Below are 23,128 nucleotides of genomic sequence, written 5' to 3' on the forward strand. Positions count from 1 at the left end.
ACATTCCATTAATGAGTTAGGGTATTTAATATATTACACTTCAAATTATGTTTATTATTTTCAGCTTGAAACTGGATATTTGTGATTAATGGTGTGTACTGGGTTCTACAAAATCCACCGACTGATGGTTTGCGCTGTTCTGTTTACTTTTACCGGCGCTCCAGAAAAGACGCCTCGTGGGCCAAACCAACTGAAACATGTGGGAGGGGGGAATTCCCTCAGATGGTAGAACCCATCTAATCTACTGTGATGTAGGGGCTGCGCTGTCAGATGCATGGAGAATGAATGAAAGAAAAAGATTACATAAGTGACAAATTAGTGTCAAAATTATTTTTCCCATCCAACCGGCCCAAACTCGGGATTGACATGAGCCGGCCCATCGGGAATCCTCCCGAATCTCCCGATTAGCCACTCCGGGCTTGCTAACACACCACCACCATGTCAGTGTCACTGCAGTGCTGAGAATCATCCACCACCTAAATAATACCTTTAAGTTCATATGCGTGTGAAGGCAGGTGAGCGAATACTTTTGGCAATGTAGTGTATATGTGTATAATGAAACATAGAGTCCAGTGCTGGGAAAGGGGGGGGGGTCTTGAGTTATTGTATGGGGGGGGGGGGGGTGTCTGTGTATTCTGCTATTGTTATGCAGTCTGATGGCAGTTGGCACAAAAGAACGTCTGAAGAGCTCCGTCTTGCTCTTTGGTGAAATTATGACTGAATGAACTACCCAGCCTCCATAGTTCCTCATTGAGAGGGTGAGAAGGATTATCCAGGATGGCCCTGATTTCATCCTTTGTTCTCCTCTCACATACTACCTCCAGACTGTCCAACTGTAGACCCACAACAGAACTGGCTTTTCTGACCAGCTTATTTAGTTGGCATCTCCAGCCTTGATGCCACCACCCCAGCACACCACAGCAAAAAAGAGGGCGCTGGCAACCACAGACTGATAAAAAGCTTTCAGCAGTCTGTTACACACAGTGAAAGACCTCAGCCTCCTCAGAAAAAACAGTCTACTCTGTCCTTTCCTATAGATGGCATCCGTGTTCTGTGTCCAGTCCAGTTTGTTGTTTATATGTACCCCAAGGTACCTGTAGGAGTCCACCAGCTCCACCTCCTTTCCCTGTATGAAAACCGGAATGGGGGGGCTTCTGTTCCTCTGGTAACCCTAAACCCCTATCCCTAACCTAACCCTAACCACCATCTCTGTAGTCTTGCGATTTCCTATTCTGATGTTTGAATTTGGGAAAAAACAGTAAGCTAGTCAGCATGTTCTCCCTCACTACATCCATGAAGCTCCCTATATAACTCTCATCCCTCATCTGCACATGCTCAAACCATCTCAATCTCACCTCACCAACTTCAAAACATCCCACCTGCACCATCGTTATAATAAACTCCCTCCTGATCTTCTCCATCCTCGTCACTACCAGTGAGAGCCACAGTGTCCTCGTCTCTGCCACCTCCAGCTCAGTGTCACTGCCTCCAAGCCTTACCAGCCGTCTCTGCCTTCACACAGAGCTTTACGTCAGGTGAACCACGCCAAATACAAATGTAGTCAGGTTTCAGTTATTTCATTCTCAGAAATGAGTCTGTCAACGTACGCGCTGTGTATCTGCTTAAAGATGAACTTCCTGCCACATGTGTTATTGAGTCAGGGCTCGTTAAAGCACACAAGAATCAGACGACGGAAGATCTCGTCAACGGCTAAACTGTTATCTGGAAATTGAGAAATGGATAAAAAAAGACGTTGGTGAAGCGGCGCCCTGCTAAACCCTGAAGTTCGATGGTAAGTCATAAACTTAAACAGTTTATAATAATAAACAATAATGTCTATACTATGCCTGAAATGTTATTAAAATGAGTAGTTATTTTAGAAAGCCGAAAATAACACAGGTCTCAGCATTCCCGTTAGCTAATCCTTAACATTAGCATTAACAGTCTGTTAGCTGACGTTAGTTGACTACTGCGGTAAAGTTGGTTTCATATTCACATATTCGGATTTCTGTCTTCAATAGCTTTTGAACGATGCTGCTATAGGCTTAATAATAACAAACGATCGTTGTTGACATCCAAGGCCAGCAGCTACAACTTTACTTTACTTCACAAATGTTTGTCTTCTGAGATCCACACAGCATGTGTTCTACATGCAGCCGTGAGCACAGCGAGTGCTGAGGAACCGTCTACACATTACAATACACAGTAAAAACACAAGATCAGCGAGGGAAAAGGCACTTCACTCCTTATTTTATTAATATATGACTTACTAAACCTCTTATACCGGTGATTTTAACATCTGCAGGCCTGTAATAAAAGGTTCTTGTGAAAATCCCAATCTTGTTGGTAATATATTGCTTCAAAACAAGATGTATTTCATTCCAACCCCTTATGCTACACCACATATATTGGTTCATTTATCTTTTATTTAATCTTTTGTGTTTAATAAAAATACTCATTTTACAAACTACAACTCTTACATTAACTGTCCTAAACCGTACACACGTGCTCCTAAACAAGGTGTATTTTATCAAGTGTAACCCACATTACATACTACACCTCTAAAACTGACACTGTCAAGAGGTGTAATATGTGATGTGGGTTACACTTGATAATATACAACTTGTTTTAGAGCAATATGATAAATATTTTGATAAATATTGAAGTTATTAATATGCTGAATACTTTAAATGCTATTGAAGTTATGAATAAAAATCTGTTTTTATTATGTAATAAAGGGTAAAAGTGTCAGTATAAGAGTTGTAGTATGTAATGTGGGTTACACTTGATAAAATACAACTTGTTTTGGAGCAATTTGATGATTGTATTAAAATCCTTTTTAGCACGCACTGTTCAAAAGCTATTGAAGAAAGAAATCCGAATATGCGAATATGAAACCAACTTTACCGCAGTTAGTTGACTGTGTGCTTTTTAAATGCCGAGTTAAAATCCTGGTGCAGTTACTTAGTTTATTGTGCTGTTATTGTGCTGAACTGCACTATAATAAACTCATAACTTTTAATGATTATATGTTTACAGATAATGTTAGTATGAAATGAACATAGAGAAGTTTGTAAATGCTTTTAATATTTCTTACCAGACAATTCACCTTTGATGTCACATCTATACACATATCTCTACATTAATTAAATGTGGACGTTAACCTGCAAGTTGCACTTAAAATACTGGAGGTCCAAAATGTTCTTGGTGATATGATGGGTGATGTGTGTGCTTTAAATTGTTGTGATGAAACTCAGGCAGCTGATCAAAGTTTACTTGATTTATTCAGAAAATATTTATTAACACACATTTTCCTATAAGACTTGGGCACCACCTACACTCCAACCCAGTGACCACACCACCTACACTCCAACCCAGTGACCACACCACCTACACTCCAGCCCAGTGACCGCACCACCTACACTCCAACCCAGTGACCACACCACCTACACTCCAACCCAGTGACCACACCACCTACACTCCAGCCCAGTGACCACACCACCTACACTCCAGCCCACTGACCACACCACCTAAGATCCAGCCCAGTGACCACACCACCTACACTCAAGCCCACTGACCACACCACCTACACTCAAGCCCACTGACCACACCACCTACACTCAAGCCCAGTGACCACACCACCTACACTCAAGCCCAGTGACCACACCACCTACACTCCAGCCCAGTGACCACACCACCTAAGCTCCAGCCCAGTGACCACACCACCTAAGCTCCAGCCCATTGACCACACCACCTACACTCAAGCTCAGTGACCACACCACCTAAGCTCCAGCCCAGTGACCACACCACCTACACTCAAGCTCAGTGACCACACCACCTACAATCAAGCTCAGTGACCACACCACCTAAGCTCCAGCCGTGACCACACCACCTACACTCAAGCTCAGTGACCACACCACCTACACTCCAGCCCATTGACCACACCACCTACACTCAAGCTCAGTGACCACACCACCTAAGCTCCAGCCCAGTGACCACACCACCTAAGCTCCAGCCCAGTGACCACACCACCTAAGCTCCAGCCCAATGACCACACCACCTACACTCCAGTCGAGCGACCACACCACCTAAGCTCCAGCCCAGTGACCACACCACCTAAGCTCCAGCCCAGTGACCACACCACCTAAGCTCCAGCCCAGTGACCACACCACCTAAGCTCCAGCCCAGTGACCACACCACCTACACTCAAGCCCAGTGACCACACCACCTACACTCAAGCCCACTAACCACACCACCTAAGATCCAGCCCAGTGACCACACCACCTAAGCTCCAGCCCAGTGACCACACCACCTAAGCTCCAGCCCAGTGACCACACCACCTACACTCAAGCCCAGTGACCACACCACCTACACTCAAGCCCAGTGACCACACCACCTAAGCTCTAGCCCAGTGACCACACCACCTACACTCAAGCCCAGTGACCACACCACCTACACTGAAGCCCAGTGACCACACCACCTACACTGAAGCCCAGTGACCACACCACCTACATTCAAGCCCAGTGACCACACCACCTACACTCCAGCCCATTGACCACACCACCTACACTCAAGCTCAGTGACCACACCACCTAAGCTCCAGCCCAGTGACCACAACACCTAAGCTCCAGCCCAATGACCACACCACTTACACTCCAGCCCAGTGACCACACCACCTAAGCTCCAGCCCAGTGACCACACCACCTACACTCAAGCCCAGTGACCACACCACCTACACTCAAGCCCACTGACCACACCACCTAAGATCCAGCCCAGTGACCACACCACCTAAGATCCAGCCCAGTGACCACACCACCTACACTCAAGCCCAGTGACCACACCACCTACACTCAAGCCCACTGACCACACCACCTAAGATCCAGCCCAGTGACCACACCACCTAAGATCCAGCCCAGTGACCACACCACCTAAGCTCCAGCCCAGTGACCACACCACCTACACTCAAGCCCAGTGACCACACCACCTACACTCAAGCCCAGTGACCACACCACCTAAGCTCCAGCCCAGTGACCACACCACCTACACTCAAGCCCAGTGACCACACCACCTACACTCAAGCCCAGTGACCACACCACCTACACTGAAGCCCAGTGACCACACCACCTACACTGAAGCCCAGTGACCACACCACCTACACTCAAGCCCAGTGACCACACCACCTACACTCCAGTCGAGCGACCACACCACCTAAGATCCAGCCCAGTGACCACACCACCTAATATCCAGCCCAGTGACCACACCACCTACACTCAAGCCCAGTGACCACACCACCTACACTCAAGCCCACTGACCACACCACCTAAGATCCAGCCCAGTGACCACACCACCTAAGATCCAGCCCAGTGACCACACCACCTAAGCTCCAGCCCAGTGACCACACCACCTACACTCAAGCCCAGTGACCACACCACCTACACTCAAGCCCAGTGACCACACCACCTAAGCTCCAGCCCAGTGACCACACCACCTACACTCAAGCCCAGTGACCACACCACCTACACTCAAGCCCAGTGACCACACCACCTACACTGAAGCCCAGTGACCACACCACCTACACTGAAGCCCAGTGACCACACCACCTACACTCCAGCCCAGTGACCACACCACCTACACTCCAGTCGAGCGACCACACCACCTAAGCTCCAGCCCAGTGACCACACCACCTAAGCTCCAGCCCAGTGACCACACCACCTAAGCTCCAGCCCAGTGACCACACCACCTAAGCTCCAGCCCAGTGACCACACCACCTACACTCAAGCCCAGTGACCACACCACCTACACTCAAGCCCACTGACCACACCACCTAAGCTCCAGCCCAGTGACCACACCACCTAAGCTCCAGCCCAGTGACCACACCACCTACACTCAAGCCCAGTGACCACACCACCTACACTCAAGCCCAGTGACCACACCACCTAAGCTCTAGCCCAGTGACCACACCACCTACACTCAAGCCCAGTGACCACACCACCTAAGCTCCAGCCCAGTGACCACACCACCTACGCTCCAGCCCAGTGACCACACCACCTACACTCAAGCCCAGTGACCACACCACCTACACTGAAGCCCAGTGACCACACCACCTACACTGAAGCCCAGTGACCACACCACCTACACTGAAGCCCAGTGACCACACCACCTACACTGAAGCCCAGTGACCACACCACCTACACTCCAGCCCAGTGACCACACCACCTACACTCCAGTCGAGCGACCAAACCACCTAAGCTCCAGCCCAGTGACCACACCACCTAAGCTCCAGCCCAGTGACCACACCACCTAAGCTCCAGCCCAGTGACCACACCACCTACACTCAAGCCCAGTGACCACACCACCTACACTCAAGCCCACTGACCACACCACCTAAGCTCCAGCCCAGTGACCACACCACCTAAGCTCCAGCCCAGTGACCACACCACCTACACTCAAGCCCAGTGACCACACCACCTACACTCAAGCCCAGTGACCACACCACCTAAGCTCTAGCCCAGTGACCACACCACCTACACTCAAGCCCAGTGACCACACCACCTAAGCTCCAGCCCAGTGACCACACCACCTACGCTCCAGCCCAGTGACCACACCACCTACACTCAAGCCCAGTGACCACACCACCTACACTCAAGCCCAGTGACCACACCACCTAAGCTCTAGCCCAGTGACCACACCACCTACACTCAAGCCCAGTGACCACACCACCTACACTGAAGCCCAGTGACCACACCACCTACACTGAAGCCCAGTGACCACACCACCTACATTCAAGCCCAGTGACCACACCACCTACACTCCAGCCCATTGACCACACCACCTACACTCAAGCTCAGTGACCACACCACCTAAGCTCCAGCCCAGTGACCACACCACCTAAGCTCCAGCCCAGTGACCACACCACTTAAGCTCCAGCCCAGTGACCACACCACCTAAGCTCCAGCCCAATGACCACACCACCTACACTCCAGCCCAGTGACCACACCACCTACACTCCAGTCGAGCGACCACACCACCTACACTCCAGTCGAGCGACCACACCACCTAAGCTCCAGCCCAGTGACCACACCACCTAAGCTCCAGCCCAGTGACCACACCACCTAAGCTCCAGCCCAGTGACCACACCACCTAAGCTCCAGCCCAGTGACCACACCACCTACACTCAAGCCCACTGACCACACCACCTAAGATCCAGCCCAGTGACCACACCACCTAAGATCCAGCCCAGTGACCACACCACCTAAGCTCCAGCCCAGTGACCACACCACCTACACTCAAGCCCAGTGACCACACCACCTACACTTAAGCCCAGTGACCACACCACCTAAGCTCCAGCCCAGTGACCACACCACCTACACTCAAGCCCAGTGACCACACCACCTACACTCAAGCCCAGTGACCACACCACCTACACTGAAGCCCAGTGACCACACCACCTACACTGAAGCCCAGTGACCACACCACCTAAGCTCCAGCCCAGTGACCACACCACCTACACTCCAGTCGAGCGACCACACCACCTAAGATCCAGCCCAGTGACCACACCACCTAATATCCAGCCCAGTGACCACACCACCTACACTCAAGCCCAGTGACCACACCACCTACACTCAAGCCCACTGACCACACCACCTAAGATCCAGCCCAGTGACCACACCACCTAAGATCCAGCCCAGTGACCACACCACCTAAGCTCCAGCCCAGTGACCACACCACCTACACTCAAGCCCAGTGACCACACCACCTACACTCAAGCCCAGTGACCACACCACCTAAGCTCCAGCCCAGTGACCACACCACCTACACTCAAGCCCAGTGACCACACCACCTACACTCAAGCCCAGTGACCACACCACCTACACTGAAGCCCAGTGACCACACCACCTACACTGAAGCCCAGTGACCACACCACCTACACTCCAGCCCAGTGACCACACCACCTACACTCCAGTCGAGCGACCACACCACCTAAGCTCCAGCCCAGTGACCACACCACCTAAGCTCCAGCCCAGTGACCACACCACCTAAGCTCCAGCCCAGTGACCACACCACCTAAGCTCCAGCCCAGTGACCACACCACCTACACTCAAGCCCAGTGACCACACCACCTACACTCAAGCCCACTGACCACACCACCTAAGCTCCAGCCCAGTGACCACACCACCTAAGCTCCAGCCCAGTGACCACACCACCTACACTCAAGCCCAGTGACCACACCACCTACACTCAAGCCCAGTGACCACACCACCTAAGCTCTAGCCCAGTGACCACACCACCTACACTCAAGCCCAGTGACCACACCACCTAAGCTCCAGCCCAGTGACCACACCACCTACGCTCCAGCCCAGTGACCACACCACCTACACTCAAGCCCAGTGACCACACCACCTACACTGAAGCCCAGTGACCACACCACCTACACTGAAGCCCAGTGACCACACCACCTACACTGAAGCCCAGTGACCACACCACCTACACTGAAGCCCAGTGACCACACCACCTACACTCCAGCCCAGTGACCACACCACCTACACTCCAGTCGAGCGACCAAACCACCTAAGCTCCAGCCCAGTGACCACACCACCTAAGCTCCAGCCCAGTGACCACACCACCTAAGCTCCAGCCCAGTGACCACACCACCTACACTCAAGCCCAGTGACCACACCACCTACACTCAAGCCCACTGACCACACCACCTAAGCTCCAACCCAGTGACCACACCACCTAAGCTCCAGCCCAGTGACCACACCACCTACACTCAAGCCCAGTGACCACACCACCTACACTCAAGCCCAGTGACCACACCACCTAAGCTCTAGCCCAGTGACCACACCACCTACACTCAAGCCCAGTGACCACACCACCTAAGCTCCAGCCCAGTGACCACACCACCTACGCTCCAGCCCAGTGACCACACCACCTACACTCAAGCCCAGTGACCACACCACCTACACTCAAGCCCAGTGACCACACCACCTAAGCTCTAGCCCAGTGACCACACCACCTACACTCAAGCCCAGTGACCACACCACCTACACTGAAGCCCAGTGACCACACCACCTACACTGAAGCCCAGTGACCACACCACCTACATTCAAGCCCAGTGACCACACCACCTACACTCCAGCCCATTGACCACACCACCTACACTCAAGCTCAGTGACCACACCACCTAAGCTCCAGCCCAGTGACCACACCACCTAAGCTCCAGCCCAGTGACCACACCACTTAAGCTCCAGCCCAGTGACCACACCACCTAAGCTCCAGCCCAATGACCACACCACCTACACTCCAGCCCAGTGACCACACCACCTACACTCCAGTCGAGCGACCACACCACCTACACTCCAGTCGAGCGACCACACCACCTAAGCTCCAGCCCAGTGACCACACCACCTAAGCTCCAGCCCAGTGACCACACCACCTAAGCTCCAGCCCAGTGACCACACCACCTAAGCTCCAGCCCAGTGACCACACCACCTACACTCAAGCCCACTGACCACACCACCTAAGATCCAGCCCAGTGACCACACCACCTAAGATCCAGCCCAGTGACCACACCACCTAAGCTCCAGCCCAGTGACCACACCACCTACACTCAAGCCCAGTGACCACACCACCTACACTTAAGCCCAGTGACCACACCACCTAAGCTCCAGCCCAGTGACCACACCACCTACACTCAAGCCCAGTGACCACACCACCTACACTCAAGCCCAGTGACCACACCACCTACACTGAAGCCCAGTGACCACACCACCTACACTGAAGCCCAGTGACCACACCACCTAAGCTCCAGCCCAGTGACCACACCACCTACACTGAAGCCCAGTGACCACACCACCTAAGCTCCAGCCCAGTGACCACACCACCTACACTGAAGCCCAGTGACCACACCACCTACACTGAAGCCCAGTGACCACACCACCTACACTCCAGCACAGCTGAACACAGAATTTCAGTTAGCAATCAATGCTAATAGTAATTACTGTTATATTAGCAATATGGAGTAATTTATAACCGATGTACCAACAGAACTGAGGTAAATGTTGATATTCTGGATGTAGCTGTAAACAGAATTTCAGTTAGCGATCAATGCTAATAGTAAATAATGTTATATTAGCAATATGGAGTCATTTATAACCAACGTACCAACATACCTGAGGTAAATGTTGATATTCTCATTATAGCTGTATACAGAATTTCAGTTAGCAATCAATGCTAATAGTAATTACTGTTATATTAGCAATATGGAGTAATTTATAACCAATGTACCAACATACCTGAGGTAAATGTTGATATTCTGGATGTAGCTGTAAACAGAATTTCAGTTAGCGATCAATGCTAATAGTAAATAATGTTATATTAGCAATATGGAGTCATTTATAACCAACGTACCAACATACCTGAGGTAAATGTTGATATTCTCATTATAGCTGTACACAGAATTTCAGTTAGCGATCAATGCTAATAGTAATTATTGTTATATTAGCAATATGGAGTAATTTATAACCGATGTACCAACATACCTGAGGTAAATGTTGATATTCTGGATGTAGCTGTAAACAGAATTTCAGTTAGCGATCAATGCTAATAGTAAATAATGTTATATTAGCAATATGGAGTCATTTATAACCAACGTACCAACATACCTGAGGTAAATGTTGATATTCTCATTATAGCTGTACACAGAATTTCAGTTAGCGATCAATGCTAATAGTAATTACTGTTATATAAGCAATATGGAGTAATTTATAACCGATGTACCAACATACCTGAGGTAAATGTTGATATCCTCAATGTAGCTGTATACAGAATTTCAGTTAGCAATCAATGCTAATAGTAATTACTGTTATATTAGCAATATGGAGTAATTCATATTCGATGTACCAACATACCTGAGGTAAATGTTGATATTCTGGATGTAGCTGAACACAGAATTTCAGTTAACAATCAATGCTAATAGTAATTACTGTTATATTAGCAATATGGAGTCATTTATAACCAATGTACCAACATACCGGAGGTAAATGTTGATATTCTCAATGTAGCTGAACACAGAATTTCAGTTAGCGATCAATGCTAATAGTAATTGTTGTGGTGTTAGCAATATGGAGTAATTTATAACCAATGTACCAACATACCTGAGGTAAATGTTGATATTCTCATTATAGCTAAATTTTAGTTAGCAATCAATGCTAAGTTAGTTGTTAGTTTAGCAATATGGAGACTTTTTTCTTTAAATGTACCATCAGAACTGTGTGAAATGTTGATACTCCCAATACAACTGAACACTGAAGGACTACAGCACATCATCAGGTCTGCAGAGAGGACCACTGGTGTAGAGCTGCCTATGCTGGTGATCAGGGATGTTGGGTTGCTGTCGTTCTGTGAAAGTGTGTGAGTGATTTCTATATCACAGCTGTTAATTACTTATAATCTATAGCAACCCTATGATGTAAAACAAAAACATCTCCATATGTACCCCCAGGTCCTGTTGTTGTTATACAGAGACTTGCTCGTTTGTTTGTATAATGTGAATCTCTGTAGTGTGTACTATTACTTTTGACTTTTTGATAAATGTAACTAGCTACTGAGGCCTTAATTTCCTTCGGGATTAATAAAGTGTCTGTCTGTCTATTGTATTTTTCGTGCACTGCAGGCATCCCTGTAACCAAAGACAAATGACAAATAAAACTAGTATGTGTGAGCACACTTGACCAATAAAGCCTGATTCTGACACAAACACTCACATATATATATATATATATATACACACACACACACTCATGCACAAACTTACACACACATACACAAACTTAGACACACACACACACACAAACAAACACACACACACACACACACACACACTACTTTGCTTGAGTAAAACAAATATCAAATTTAATTTTTACCTCAAACAGGGCAGAAGCTTTTAGGAATTAGTAATGAGATCGAGGATTAAGGTTTGATATGTATTTATATATTTTATTAACAAACAACCAATAACAAACAAAATACATAAATGACACATAAGTGACCATAACAATACTAATCCATGCAACACATTACAAAAGGACAAAAAAAAAAAAACCTCACCAATCATCATCCTGCCACTTCTAGACTGGGAGGCCTGTGCAGTCTTGGCAGTAACTGATCAGGAAAAATCCTGGCCAGTGCGTCCACTCCCAGGTGAGTTTCTGACAAGCTGACATGGACCCCTAACTTCTATACCAAACTTGATTGTGCGCTAAGCGTCTTTTTGCATGAGTGGAAAAGGTTTTGCGCTGACCAAACACCCACTCTTCCACTGACGCAAACACACTCCAAGATCTACTACAAATAAACAGGTGACCATTTGCCTGAACTGTAGCAACTGCTGTATGCAAAAACAAGTTATATTAGTAACATCTGTGTCAACATGTAAAAACAGTTTATTTAAGCAGGTCAGGATCACCCTGACTGTGTAAGTAGGCTTTCCTATCTTAATCAACAGCACAAACGCTCTCAGAGTGCATAATGTATACACTCCGCCATCTTGCTACTACTGTTCCATACTCTTTCACTGTGCAGAGCCCTCCGTTGAAGACACATAATTGGTTTGAATAAAAACTGGTGCAAACACAGTCTGAACAAACTTTCTGGTTAATAAAGACTATGTGAAGTCTATGCACTAAAACTGGAGACTAACCTATGATCAAGAAAATTAATATAATAATAATAATATTCTACACCAAAATAACATGATTATTTGGGTTTACACTGTTTAATTATGTTTTAGATCTTGGGTGAGAGATTCACCCCTCACCTTTTTCCGTCTCCCTCATACCCCTAAATCCTGTCTCCTCACCCCCTTTTTTTTTAATTATCTATTTTTTCCCCACTTTTTCCCCCCCAATTTTTATCCCTATTCTAGTCATGTCCAATTACCCTGATTATGTCCTCTATACTGGTTCGACCTTTTGCCGCCGACTGAGGACGCCACTCAACTGACTTGCACCCCCTCCGGCACGCAATCAGTACAGCCTGCATTTTACACCTGCACGAGCCGAGTTCATACACCGAGAGACACCGCGCATGGAGGGTCACACCCCCCTCAATGTTATTCCTCAGCCCTGTGCAGGCGCCGTCAGTCAACCCGCAGTTGTACCAGTTATGAGGACCTATGATCCGACTCTACCCTTAAGCCCCTGAACAACAGCCAAACGTTGTTCATACTGCCGCCCAACCTAGTCGGAAAGGTAGAGCTAAGTTTCGATACGATGCATCTAGAAACCCAACTCTGGTGCGCTAGCGTACTTTACCGCTGCGCCACCTGAGCGGCCTCCTCACCCCTTTTTGTATACCGAAATGAACCCCCGTTTGATCCTTTCATCCTGTATTACCCGCTATAAAACCAACACCCTTTTTATCACACTACCCCAATCTTTGTTCCAATGTCTCCCCCCCTTAACCTCCTCTTTTTTTAATACCTCCCCTCATTTCTGATGTAGATAAAGTGTCCCCAAAATATGTCTAGTCAGATTCTGTTGGTCTTCCAAGCTGCGGCCATACATCTCTATGTGTCAATAAAGACTCTTAGGATGACGACCCGGTCTCCTGACTCCTGTATGCCGAATTTCTAACATGGGTTAATGTCGTGTTGCACATTATGCATTTGGATTGATGCATCCCTAAATATTGAGACTTTCACGGTTTACCACTAAGGTGTTTTACATAGAATGGTTTACATTTAAACTTTTAGCATGTTAGCAAAGTAATAAAGTTCAGTTTACTGGGGAGCAAAAAATACCAAGTGTGCTGTGTTTCATTTCCCCACAGTTGGCTGGATAAAAAGCATCAATCTATCTGGAGACACTTGTGTAGCAGAACACCGCTGAAGAACTATTCCATGAATTTATTTGTTAATGTCAATTTTTCCAGTGACCTGAATTGGGATCTGATTGCTGCAATTGTTGCAATGTCTATGAATTTGCCTCAGACATAAATATACTTTATGTATCGTTTCTATTTTAATAGTGTGTGTGACTGAAGATATAGTGTTAGGAATGATGTTATACCAATATCCTGTACACAAGTCTAAAGAACATTAGTACTGCATGCTTAAATCACATCTGTATTGATTTCTGTGTATTAGAGCTGTTTAATCTATATATCAGTATTTAGATTTAGTTCTGTTATTATGTTAGTGATATTAAGAGTTCACTTCTACAATCAGATCAGTTTCTTTTGTGGGCCAACTTAAAATGTTGCCTTTAGCATCACCTACTGACCACAAGTGAGTAACCTGCATGGTGGGCAGCACCTATTTCATCACATGATCTTAAGGAAAGTTCATCTCCTGCACCCCACACCTCTTTATATGAGCTGAAAAGAGGCAACACAGTTATTCAAAGTTAGGAGTTTAGAGCTCCTCCAAAATTTAAATCACCCACAAATGATGCAGCATGCAGATCACTTTACTCCTACAGGAAGTGACTGATCTGTTATTAATCTGGATTTCCTGGTAATTTCCCTTAAAACTGACAGTGGTGCCCTGTAATGGATTATTAGCAATTAATTACACAGTATAATTAATTCATTGCTAACTTTTTCCACCGACACTTACTCACTCAAGGAGGATTTATATATTTTAACTTGTTTGGTACAATCTGATGTGTCACACTTGTGTCTAAGTGTTGATAAATAAGCAAAGCAGATCCCACACTGTGAGCATCATATCTGTAAAATGTGAATGCGCTGGTGTCTTTTGAGATTACTCTGTGTATTAAAACTCTTCCCACACTGTGAGCACTGATACGGTTTCTCTCCAGTGTGAATGCGCTGGTGGGTTTTGAGAGCACTCTGTTCATTAAAACTCTTTCCACACAGCGAGCACTGATACGGTTTCTCTACAGTGTGAATGCGCTGGTGTCTTTTGAGATTACACTGTTTATTAAAACTCTTTCCAAACTGTGAGCACTGATATGGTTTTACTCCAGTGTGAATGCGCTTGTGTTTTTTGAGCTCACTCTGTGTATTAAAACTCTTTCCACACTGTGAGCACTGATATGGTTTCACTCCAGTGTGAATGTGCTGATGTTTTTTTAAATGAATCTGTGTATTAAAACTCTTTCCACACAGTGAGCACTGATATGGTTTCTCTCCAGTGTGAATGCGCTGGTGCATTTGGAGTACATTCTGGAACCTGAAGCTCTTCCCACACTGAGCACTGATGTGGTTCCTCTCCGGTGTGAATGCGCTGGTGGATTTTGAGAATACTCTGTGTAATAAAACTCTTCCCACACTGCGAGCACCGATATGGTTTCTCTCCAGTGTGAATGCGCTGGTGGATTTTGAGAACACTCTGTGTAATAAAACTCTTTCCACACTGTGAGCAATGATACGGTTTCTCTCCAGTGTGAATGTGCTGGTGGGTTTTGAGAGCACTCTTGAGTAAAACTCCTCCCACACTGTGAGCACTGATATGGTTTCACTCCAGTGTGAATGCGCTGGTGGCTTTTTAGTCTGCTCAGGTACATGAAGCTCTTCCCACACTGTGAGCAGACGTTTCCTTCTTCCTGTGTGGGACTGAGAGAGGTGTTAATGCTGACAGTACCAGAGGACGTTTGCTGATTACTGGAGCTTCTGGTGGGCATCAGATCCTCATGTTCAGTCTTAATCTTCACCAGCGCATCATATTTATCATGGTTGCAGCTCTTGATGTGATTGTGGAGGTGATTTTGGGTTGTAGAGGAACGTGGACACGAGGAGCAGGAGAAATCCTTGTTCAGTTCTGAAGCAGAAAATAATAAAATACATTTATAACATTATAAATAATAAAATACATTTATAACATTATAAATAATAAAATACATTTATAACATTATAAATAATAAAATACATTTATAACATTATAAATAATAAAGATTATTAGTAAATGTTAAACTGAGATCTGAGGCTAAAGTCCTGTAATGTGATCAACCCAGTACAAACACTCACACTTACAACATGACACGTTTACATCAGACCCCCTCCCCCACCTTCATGAAGTTCCACTGTGATTCCATTCAGTTGAAAACCGGCCTGCATTCGTATAAGATTTATATGTTCTGTTCATCATATGTAAACAACATTTTAGAATTTTTCAGAATTAGTAAAGAATCATAAATCGTTAAGAGTGGAGGTATACAGAACATACAGAGTAATCTACACAAGATGGTCTGTGCTGTAAAGAACAGCGTACACATTTACACGTCTGTCAATCACCACCGCCACGTTTCGGACACTGATGAACAGTGTTGAAAAAGTATGTTGGAAAATTCTGTTTCATGTACATCAGTGAGCAATCACCTGGTGTTTGGTGTGCTGGAAGCGGTGAGACAAAAAGTATAATCTAGTAAGAAAAAAGGAGAAGATCCTGAAGTCCCAAGATTTATAAATGTGATATTAAAACAAAAGTTGAAGCGGTACAAAGCCTTCTGTTACCCAGCAAAATCTAGGGTTTGTCCGTTGGCATCGCTTCAGACAACAGTTTTCTGAAAATGCTGCCCCTCTTCATGCTCCGTTTGGGGATGTTACATCAGTGTCAGAATGCTTTTAGGGATTTGAAAAAAGCACTTCAAAAAGTGCAAACCAACCCTAACCTTTTATCTTTTCATAATACAAGCTGATGGGAGTGACATTGGTCTTGGATCCATGCTGGCTCTAAGTAATGCCGAGCAAGCTTATTTAGCTTTAGAAACAGTCTACATGGGTCTTTTATCACCCTGAACATCATCTTGCTCAACATGCTTGGCTCAGTTCAGCGTTTAAAGTTAGATATCGCAAGGGTCAGAGCAATGTTGTGCTGGACTCATCGTCAAGAACTGACACAAGAGTAGAGATGTGATGTTCCAGTGTATCAGTCAATGACTGGACAGGAGGTCTGTTGGGAGGAGATTATCAAACACCAAAGTACTGACATGAATTTATAACTTCTGTGGCAAGATGCACGTCTCTCTGAACAGTATAAAAACTAGGGATGCACCGATCCAACTTTTTCAGTTCCGATACATATACTTTGCATATCGGCCAATACCCGATACCGATCCGATACCTGAATTAATAAACCGTATACTTTATTATGTGGGAAAGACTTAAGGCATCAGGATCGACTTAAACATTACTAAGTTTGCAAAACAAAATATAATTAACACAGATATAAATGTACTGAACTGCTATTTATTTGTCAATAAAATAATAAACAGGCATCTTAATATTTCTGTTATTTTCACTGAACGAGTGAGCATCCGACACTGCCTTGGTGACCAAAGCAATCCCAGCATTCATTGCGGGTCGGGTGCGCTTTTCTCACAGAAGAATAAACATGGCTGACGGGGCGGAGAAACGAATGGAGTTATTATCAAACGTAAATAAAATATTACTGATTTTTAACTTGTATAAACTTGTACTGAGTGTTTTTATTTGCAAGTTCAAGCTTGTCAGGAAATTTAACGGTTATCGGTACATAAAGGGAAATATTGACGTTAGCGTTAGTGCTGTGCTACCTCAGTTCATTGGTTTTAATGGCAAGATGCTAAATGCTAAACCCGATGGAATCGCTGTGTAAGTAGCGCGTTCGAATAACCTGACTTATAAGTTGATGACTTATTAGAATCCTCTCTACTGAGGCAGCCGCTTATGTAGACAGTAAGACAGCGAGGCAACTTGTTGGCATAGCAAGCATGAAATACCTCCATGCAGCTGACTCTTTGGCTCGCTCCATGTTGCTGTTTTTGTTTGTGTTCTACGCCATACGTCAGCAGCACGTCCTGTATGGGCTTAGCACGCGTCGCATACGAACTAAAGTGAACGTATCGGACCGATGGATCGGCCTAATTATCCGATATCTGATCCAGCTCATTTTGGTAATATCGGGAGCGATATCCGATCTTAATATCGGATCGGTGCATCCCTAATAAAAACTGAATTTATAAAATGGATAGTTCCGGTCCTAAAATCTGATTGGCTGAGCCGCGTTCAAAGCTGTAAAATCCGCACACCTATGACCACCTCACATCATTCCATATTAACACGCCACTGAAAAGATAAAGTGAATGTTATGTTTGCCCTCATGTTGCCTAACAACACTTAACGAACTACCTGGGGTCACGGAAGAATGCTTTTTGAATTTATAAATTGAACATTGTTGTATTTTATTATATTTTATGTTACCATCTACTATGGACAACTGTGCAGCTGCACACCAAATGCAGACAGGCAACATTCAAACAAGTAGTTCTTATATCGCTCAGAGACACATTATTTTTTAAATTTGAACAAGATCATTTGGGTAGAATAAAAACCTAATAAAGTTGTTTAGCTTTGAATACTGGCCTCAAATCCAGAATGACATAACACCATTGCAAGTACTGCCTTATCCGTCAACGGTATCCTGGTCCTGGTTCATTGGGAAAGGTGCACACAGGTGGACTATATACACTACACAGCACAAGCAACATCAAAGAAACTGGAGACTGTAAGGTGGAAAAAGTGTGGTTAGACAGCACCAGATGCTGGTCCAAAGGATGGTTCTGGAGGTGAGGAGGAGGAAGAAGGGTGAACCAAGGATCAGATATGGGGAAGGTAAATGATAAAGACTGGTGTCAAATTCAGAGGTGAGACAGGAACTAGGTGGTGGTGAAGGGGAGCAAGACAACTGGGCAATGACCACAAAGTGGTTAAGCTAGGAATTTACTTTGTGTAAAATCTGTACAGAGAAAGTTAGAAAGGGAGATTTGGAGGTGAAATGCAGGAAAGTTTAAGAAGGAGGAGTCAGAGACAAAGAGGCAGGAGTACAAGAAGATGTGGTAAGGGCAAAGAAAAGGGTGTTTGCTGAACTAGATGAGAAGTTGGACATTAAGGAAGGTGAAAAGGACTTGAGGCAATTGTCCAGACAAGTGGAACAGAGCTGGGAAGGATGTACAGCAGGTTAGAATGATGAAGGATGCAGATGGGAACATACTGACAAATGATGACTTGTCTTTTTAAGGAGCTGATGAATAAAGGTTTGATGAGAAATATTAAGCCAGGGAGAGTCTTGGATTAACAAGGAGGACGTGGGGCAGCTATAAAGGAAATGAAGAGTAAAAAGGCAGTTGGCACAGACCGCATACCAGTGGAAGCATGGAAAGCTTTAGGAGAGACGGCCGTGGAGTTTTTAAATAGATTGTTTAACAAAATCTTTGAAAGTGACAGGATACCTGAGGAGTGGAGAAAAAGCGTAATGGTTCAGATTTTTAAAATAATGGTGATCTGCAGAGCTGCTGCAACTACAGGGTCATCAAGGTGACAGGCCACAGTATGAAGATCTGGGAAAGAGTGATGGAAGATTAAGAAAACAAGTTTGTGGAGCAGGATTTGTGAGTAAGATTTGATGTTTGCATTTTGAGAATGTTGATGGAGAAGTTTAGGGAAGGACAGAAGGAGCTGCTGCACTATGTGTGTTTTTCTAAAGGAAGCTCATGATAAAGTGCCGAGAGAGGAACTGGGGTATGAGGAATTTGAGGCTGACAGACGAGGTCAGACAGGAATATGATGTTTGCTGATGACACTGTGATCTGTAGCAGGAGAAGTGTGCAGGTTAAGTTGAGCCTGGAGAGATGGAGGTTAGATTGCTTGGAGACAGTGGCACTGACTAAATGACAGAAGACGGAGCTGGAAATGCCAGAGAGGAAGACGCTGTGATTCTCATTGGGAGTGAATTTATTAGAGGGACATGGTTCGGGTTTGCGCAGATGAGGATGTTCAGGACGGAGCAAGATGGAGAAGATTGATTGGCTGTGACAACCCCTAACAGAAGGTAAGTTGGTTTTGCTTGTTAGCTCTTAACTTAGTAATGTACTATATTGATTGATTGATTAGTTTTTAACGCCATACCGACACACTGGGGTCATTTATACGGCGGTACTCAAGTTGTTTTTTCATTTTGTGTCATTTAAACAAATTATAAAAGATGTTTTAGATTTAAATATGTTAAAAAATTCATTATTTTCCCTGGTGCTGCAGCTTTAAGCACATTTTGTATTTCCTTAAAAAACCTCAGTCTTTCTGAGTGTAGTGTTTTGCATGCTATCAGTATGTGTTTTATTGTTAGTCTTTCTTTACATTGATGACAGATTGGAGCATCTTCTCTGTAATGTACTATAAACCAGTCTCATGTTCAGTGGTTCTTCGTTTGCTTCCACATACAACCTTCGGATTAGAGATGTTCTTATTTTACTCAAAATATAAAAATATCTTACTGAGTTCATCTTTATCTTCAGGTTCTTCCTTCTTCACAGGCTTCATCTGGAAACCTCCACACTTGGTTCTCTGAGAAGAGCAGCTCCACAGAAGGGACGAGTTCCACCGGGATTAAAGATACTTCACCTGAAATTCATCAATGTGAAGAAGAAACTCAACAACTGGAGGAAACTGAAGATTGTGGGTTTGATTTTCCAATCACAAATAAATTCTAGTTAGATTAAAACTTAAATCCAGACTGGAGTGTATCAGCACAGGACAGTACGGTACAGTACAGGTTCTAATCCCACTATCCACATTCTCTTATTATTTCTACTGATTAGTGACTCCAATACTAACCACACTGTACTGTACCATACTGTACTGTACCACACTGTACTGTACCACACTGTACTGTACCACACTGTACCATACTGTACTGTACCATACTGTACTGTACCATACTGTACTGTACCTCACTATACTGTACCACACTGTACTGTACTGTACCATACTGTACTGTACCATACTGTACTGTACCATACTGTACTGTACCATACTGTACCACACTGTACTGTACCACACTGTACTGTACCATACTGTACTGTACCATACTGTACTGTACCACACTGTACTGTACCACACTGTACTGTACTGTACCATACTGTACTGTACCATACTGTACTGTACCATACTGTACCACACTGTACTGTACCACACTGTACTGTACCACACTGTACTGTACCATACTGTACCACACTGTACTGTACCACACTGTACTGTACCTCACTGTACTGTACCTCACTGTACTGTACCTCACTATACTGTACCACACTGTACTGTACCTCACTATACTGTACCACACTGTACTGTACTGTACCATACTGTACTGTACCATACTGTACCACACTGTACTGTACCACACTGTACTGTACCACACTGTACTGTACTGTACCACACTGTACTGCACCATACTGTACTGTACCATACTGTACTGTAACATACTGTACTGTACCACACTGTACTGTACCACACTGTACTGTACCACACTACTGTACCATACTGTACTATACTGCACCATACTGTACTGTACCATACTGTACTGTACCACACTGTACTGCACCATACTGTACTGTACCACACTGTACCATACTGTACTGTACCACACTACTGTACCACACTACTGTACCATACTGTACTGTACCATACTGTACTGTACCACACTGTACTGTACCACACTGTACCATACTGTACTGTACCATACTGTACTGTACCATACTGTACTGTACCACACTGTACTGTACCACACTACTGTACCATACTGTACTGTACCACACTGTACTGTACCACACTACTGTACCATACTGTACTGTACCACACTGTACCATACTGTACTATACTGCACCATACTGTACGGTACCACACTGTACTGCACCATACTGTACTGTACCACACTACTGTACCACACTACTGTACCATACTGTACTGTACCACACTGTACTGTACCACACTGTACTGTACCATACTGTACTGTACCACACTGTACTGTACCACACTGTACTGTACCACACTGTACCATACTGTACTGTACCACACTACTGTACCGTACCACACTGTACCGTACCACACTGTACCGTACCACACTGTACTGTACCACACTCCACTGTTTGGTGGAAAAGTGCTCCACATTTACTTACAGAAGAAATCATCATCATCATCTTCATCCTCCTTTTTAATTCGTTTCTTCTGGAATCCTTCATGTTGTAGATCCTCCAGGGTGACGTGTCCCTCTTCTGCTGACTGCATTATTACAGATCTAATAGACAGATGGATAGATGGATGTATTTTATTCCTCGTTAAAGGGACATTCAGGAAAAAAGTCTTTCAGACTGTTTTAACTGCCTGTTGTTTAAGCCGTGAGGCTGTAAACAGGGTGAATATATGGCAGGCCGTCTGAACATGAAATGGCTTTCGTCTGATGATCTGTAATTAAATTCCCACACATCCTACAAATCTTGTTTTATAGAAAGTACTTTTATATTTTAATTTATAGTTATGATAAATAAATCCATAATACTTTTATATTGGACATAAATAAATCTATTAAAGTCTGACATGATGTATTTATTTTAGTCAAACCACACATTCGTTTCTCCCACCTACTACAAACCTTATTTTTAAAATGCATTTTATACATTTATTTATTCATAGTGAAGATTAATAAATGTGCTAATTGTACAGCGCTCATAAATAAATCTTTAATCTTAAATAAATCTCGTGTGAATTCTTTTATTGATGTAAAACCATTTGATACGTGTTGCTTAATTCCTTTCGAGCACGTGCTGCAGCACTAAAATAAAGCAATAAGCCACGAGAGGCCGTGCATTACTGTGATTTTAGCACGGGGATGACGTTTTTTGGCACAACGCGAAGCGGAGTGGCCAAAACTTCTTTCCCCGTGCTAAAATCAGAGCAGTAATGCACGGTCTCGAGTGGCTTATTGCTTTTATAAAACGGCGGTCAACATAAAACACAATAAATACAACAATGTTTAATTCATAAATGTATTTATTGTGTATAAACTTACAATACGGCATTATTCCGCGACGCAAGTTAGTCCGATTAACAGTGTTGCTAGGCAACATGAGGGCGCACATATCATTCACTTTTTCTGTTCAGTGACGTATTAATATGGAATGATGTGAGGTGGTCCTAGGTGTGCGTTTATCGGGGATTTTACAACGGCTTTGAACGCGGCTCAGCCAATCAGATTTTAGGACCGGAACTATCCGTTTTATAAATCCTGTTAAAAACACAAGAATTAGCAAATGCAAACAATCCCAAGATGCTTAATAAACTTGGCGCTAAAATGCTA

The 23,128-nt window shown here is 44.8% G+C and overlaps 1 long non-coding RNA gene across 1 annotated transcript; it reads right to left on the reverse strand.

Moving 5' to 3' along the window:
* Nucleotides 1-15,701: 15,701 nt before the first annotated feature.
* LOC134300324 (uncharacterized) lies at nt 15,702-22,048 on the reverse strand. Its single transcript, XR_010007342.1, has 3 exons — nt 21,951-22,048; nt 20,274-20,400; nt 15,702-15,784 (listed from the first exon to the last, which is right to left on the reverse strand). It is a non-coding gene; the product is annotated as an uncharacterized LOC134300324 (long non-coding RNA).
* Nucleotides 22,049-23,128: the final 1,080 nt, after the last annotated feature.

The sequence above is a fragment of the Trichomycterus rosablanca genome, chromosome 2 (assembly GCF_030014385.1).
Source record: "Trichomycterus rosablanca isolate fTriRos1 chromosome 2, fTriRos1.hap1, whole genome shotgun sequence".
Classification (NCBI taxonomy): domain Eukaryota; kingdom Metazoa; phylum Chordata; class Actinopteri; order Siluriformes; family Trichomycteridae; genus Trichomycterus; species Trichomycterus rosablanca.